Source organism: Myotis yumanensis, unplaced genomic scaffold (genome assembly GCF_028538775.1).
Source record: "Myotis yumanensis isolate MYYU_CA2020_CCGP unplaced genomic scaffold, mMyoYum1.0.hap1 SCAF_2, whole genome shotgun sequence".
Lineage (NCBI taxonomy): Eukaryota > Metazoa > Chordata > Mammalia > Chiroptera > Vespertilionidae > Myotis > Myotis yumanensis.
In genome coordinates, this window is record NW_027223753.1 from 31,980,792 (window position 1) to 31,985,725 (window position 4,934).

A 4,934-nucleotide genomic window follows, 5' to 3' on the forward strand; every position below is an offset into this window, starting at 1 on the left:
CCTGGCATGGTAAGAGCTCTGTAACAGCGAGTCCCTGTTCTCTTGTTCCTTCCCTCTCTCCAGGAAGTGCTGAATTTTCCTACCATTGGGTGTGATACCAAGCCTTAAAAAATTATCTTTATTGTTGAAAGTATTACATATGTCCTCCTTTCCACCCCATTGACCCCTTCTAGCCCACCCCAGGCCTTCACCACCCTATTGTCTATGTCCATGGGTTATGCATATACGCATACAAGTTTTTTGGTTGATCTCTTCTCACCCACTCCTGCCTTCCTCTGAGATTCAATAGTCTGTTTCATGCTTCTATGTCTCTGGATCTCTTTGTTCAACAGTTTATTTTGTTCATTAGATTCCATATATGAGTGAGATCATGTGATACTTGTTTTTTTCTGACTGGCTTATTTTGCTTAGTTTCCCTCTCTCTAAGAAGTGCTGCATTTCCCCCATTGGGTCTGATACCAAGCCTTTTTGATGAGTCCCTACAATTGACTCAGCCCTGCCCTATGGCTCAGGAGAAGAAACCCAATGAAAGATGCACTAAACTGCATGGAGCACCTTGTTTATATGCATATGCAAATGAAATCTTGGCATCTAATCTTCACAAGAATCCTGGTTGGAATAGGTGGTATGTTTTGGGGATGGAATGCGGAGTACCTGGAGTACTTGTTTTCTGCACTTACATAACAAGTACTTCACTTTTTACTTAAATTGTACTTCTGAGGGACATGTTTATGGGAGACTCTTGGAGATTATTCAGGGTTTGGGTGGGCTAAGACACCCAAATTGCTTCTTGGGCACTGTCACCAAAAGTGCCCTCAGTATGCTTCTGTAGAAATCCCCCACTAACCCCTCTCCGCTAGGTGCAATATTGTTCCCTTCCCCACCCTCCCTCATGGGTTATATCATCTTTCTTTCATTTTACTTTGTGCTTTTTAGTTTTTATTTCTATAAAAGTTGGCTTTCCCTACTTTTTCTATATTGCTCTTTCTTTTCTTTCTCACGTTCTTTTGGATTAATTGATCATTTTCTCATTCCATTTTTCACCTTCAAGTTTAAAAGTTGTTAAATTATATTTCTTTTTGTTTTTGTTTTTTTTTAAGGAGGGAATATTTCTTTTCTTTTTTTTTAAAATATATTTTTATTGATTTTTTACAGAGAGGAAGGGAGAGAGATAGAGAGTTAGAAACATCGATGAGAGAGAAACATCGACCAGTTGCCTCCTGCACATCTCCTACTGGGGATGTGCCCGCAACCCAGGTACATGCCCTTGACCGGAATCGAACCTGGGACCCCTCAGTCCGCAGTCTGACGCTCTATCCACCGAGCCAAACTGATTTCGGCTTCTTTTTGTTTTTGTTGTTAATTCTCACCCGAGGATATTTTTTCCATTGATTTCTAGAGAGAGTGGAATTGGGGGGTGGGGGAGGGAGAAAAACATCCATGTGAGAGAGACACATCAATAGGTTGTCCCTTGCACCAGCCCTGACCAGGGTCAGGGATTAAGCCTGCAACTGAGATACATGCCCTTGCCTGGAATCAAACCCACAACACTTCAGTCTGAGGGCCGACACTCCAACTATTGAGCCAAATGAGTTAGGGCTAAAAGTTGATAAAATTATATTCTTAAATGGCTACCTAGAAATTTTAACATGTATACTTTACATAGCCAATTTTAGCATTAAAGTAAAATCAAGACTTTATCCCCTCCTGAATAATTTAAGGACCTTTGAACACTAACTCTTACCTTCCCCTTCTGCTGCCTACATATTATTACTATCAGTTAATTTAGTTATTCCCGCTTCCCATGCCCAGCTCAGATCGGGACCCAGATAACAGAGACTTGACTGAGAGCAGCTACCCTATATCTAAATCCAGCCTAACACCAGGAATGCTCAGGGCCTTCTCAAGGATGCAAAATAATCCTTTCCATTAATATTTACAGTGTAAACTGAGATTGCTGTTGAGTATTAAATTTAACAGTAAAATAGTAGTCAAGTTTTCAGATTAATTAACATTGGCTCAAGAAGTATTAACCAAAATTTTCATTTCATGGTAAAATTGCTTAACATGCAATGAACCTAAAGCAGTCATATTTTTGTGCAAAAAATTAAAATTTAAAGTTATCTAGACTGCATTATAAAAATTTTCCAAAAGCCTCCTAATAATTAAATCAAAAAAGGGGGGATAGTGGAAAAATACCATGTAAGGAAAAATATCCTGTAACTAAATTACATCTAGAAAAAATTTTTTCATTTGTAATGTTAACAGCAAGACACCCATGAAAAACATACGTGGTGTCAAAATATGCCAAAGGAAAATCATTTGGGCAAATATAAAAAGGACCCCAAGTAAAATTTCCTTTATTAACCTTTGGTCGAGAATACGTTTGTATATTTTCAGAAAACAACTCCAAGACCATGTGGATTCCTGCAACAGAGAGGAATTATCAGGAATGCTCCAGCCATGAGGACAAGAGGAAAAACAATCCAGAGATGGAAGACACTGACGACGCTTTGCCATGCTAGCAGTCAAGCAGCTGTGCGTTGCTGCAGGTTGCCCAGAATCAAACCAGAGAGGGTCGGGCCTGCATTGCCACCATTTTTCCACCATCCAGAACTGAAATATCATTGCTGGCATGTACACATAAGGAACTGTTGGACACTGAAATTGGGACTTAAACATTTTTGTTCTTATATGTTTATTTCTGGTCTACAAATACAAGATTTTTTAAGGAAAAAAGAAGGGGGAGATGTGGGAAACCGCCTATTGTCTTCACTAGCAGAGAGGTGTAGACAGAGAACCCGGAAGGCTGGTGACCTTTGAAGCCCTAGCAAAGGTCAGAGCTGTGCACCACCTCTCTGTTAATCCAGATAATGGTAGCTGAAGCAACCTCCCCACCTTTACGGTGAATTTCCCTACCTTTACGGTGAATTCTTTGTTCTCCACCTTGCCGGTGAAACTTCGTTTTTTCGCTCTAGGGAAACCTTCACTTCCAGATTTCCTGTTGGGTGCCAGATGTGGTAAATGTTTCCCTCCACGTCCCGCATGGTTCAGGGTTCAGGATCTGGAAGAGGAGCCACACACAACTGAAAGAGAAGAGACAAGAGATAACTTGGAAATATTGGGGGGCCAGGGGGGTAAGTCCAACTCAAGAGGAAGGACTTCCACTGGTGCTCAGGCCCCACCAACCTTTTATTTGGTTTGGGATCCACCCATAGTATAGCCCTTAGGCAGGGAGGTTCCAGTGACACACAGACTATTCTTATCAATAAGGATTTACATGACTAAAGGTGGGGAGGTTGCTTCAGCTACCATTATCTGGATTAACAGAGGTGGTGCACAGCTCTGATCTTTGCTAGGGCTTCAAAGGTCACCAGCTTTCCTGGTTCTCTGTCTACACCTCTCTGCTAGTGAAGACAATAGGCGGTTTCCCACAAGTTATCTTTTTTTATATATATACTAGAGGCCCGGTGCACAAAAATTTGTGCACTGGGGGGGGGGGGGGGGGTCCCTCAGCCGGGCCTGTGCCCTCTCGCAGTCTGGGACCCCTTGGGAGATAATGACCTGCTGGCTTAGGCCTGCTCCTGGGTGGCAGAGGGCAGGCCCAATCCCTAGGTGCAGCCCCTGGTCAGGCTCAGAGCAGGGCCGATTGGGGGGTTGGGGCACCACCCCCTGTCACGCACAGAGCAGGGCCAATCAGGGGGTTGGGGAGCTCCTCCCTGTCATGCACAGAGCAGGCCTGATCAGGGGGTTGAGGAGCTCCCTCCTGTCACGCACAGAGCAGGGCCCATCAGGGGGTTGGGGAGCTCCCCCCTGTCATGCACAGAGTAGGGCCGATAGGGGAGTTAGGGCACCGCCCCTTGTCACACACAGAGCAGGGCAGATCAGGGGGTTGGGGCTCTGCCACTGTCACACTCAGGGCAGGGCTGATGGGGAGGTTATGGCTCTACCCTGTCACACACAGAGCAGGGCCTGTGGCGGGGGTGGGGGGGGGGAGGGTTGGGGCGACACACCCTGTCACACACAGAGCAGGGCTGATCGGGGGGTTGGGATGCCGCACCCTGTCACACACAGAGCCGCAGGGCAATCAGGGGGTTTGGGCGTTGCCCCCGTCACGCTGATCCAGTGCCAGGAGGCCTCGCGGCTTGGCTGATCCCGGTGCTGGGAGGCATATTACCCTTTTACTATATAGAATAGAGGCCTGGGGGCTGGCTGGTTTGCCCTGAAGGGTGTCGTGGATCAGGGTGGGGGTCCCCACTGGGGTGCCTGGCCAGTCTGAAGGGCTGAGGGCTGTTTTCAGGCTGGTGGGTTGACTGAAGCTCCCAACCGCTCCTTTTTTTTCTCTCTCTTTTTTTTTTATTCTGGGCCAGCTTTAACTCTGGCTCTAGCTCTGAGGCTTCTGCTGGTTTGTTTGCATTCTATAATTGAAACAATGTATAACTCCAGCTCTGAGATCCCGAGGTTTTGTTTAGCTTCTGTATATTTGTTAGAATGTTCCAAACTGCCATCTCAGAGGCCGGCAAGTCAGGCGGGGAATGTTGGAGTCTGCAGTCACTGAAGCAAGCAAGCCTCATGTTCGCTTCCAGCTGCCTGGCTGCCGGCCGCCATCTTGACTGACAGTTAATTTGCATATACTCACTGATTAGCCAATGAAAAGGGTAGCGGTTGTATGCCAATTACCATGTTTCTCTTTTATTAGATTCCAGTAGAGGCCCGGTGCACGAATTTGTGCACCCTGTGGGGTCCCTCGGCCTGGCCTGCACCCTCTCGCAATCCAGAACCCCTCAGGAGATGTTGGACTGCCAAAACCAGCAGTCCAACATCCCCCGAGGGATGTAGTAGTGTGCGAAGCAGCAGGCAGCCAAGGAGGAGCCCGAGCCACGCTGCTCCCACTCATCCTGGCCCTGCTGTGCCTGCCGCTGCTCAGTAGCACT

At 46.4% G+C, this 4,934-nt stretch overlaps 1 long non-coding RNA gene across 2 annotated transcripts; it reads right to left on the reverse strand.

Annotated features, from left to right (window-relative positions):
- Window positions 1-1,155: 1,155 nt before the first annotated feature.
- LOC139001781 (uncharacterized) lies at window positions 1,156-3,243 on the reverse strand. Of its 2 annotated transcripts, XR_011470102.1 has the most exons (4): window positions 3,190-3,243; window positions 2,920-3,086; window positions 2,369-2,427; window positions 1,156-1,395 (listed from the first exon to the last, which is right to left on the reverse strand). It is a non-coding gene; the product is annotated as an uncharacterized lncRNA (long non-coding RNA). The 2 variants fall into 2 exon arrangements; XR_011470101.1 differs by lacking the exon at window positions 3,190-3,243 and having other exon boundaries at window positions 2,920-3,147.
- Window positions 3,244-4,934: the final 1,691 nt, after the last annotated feature.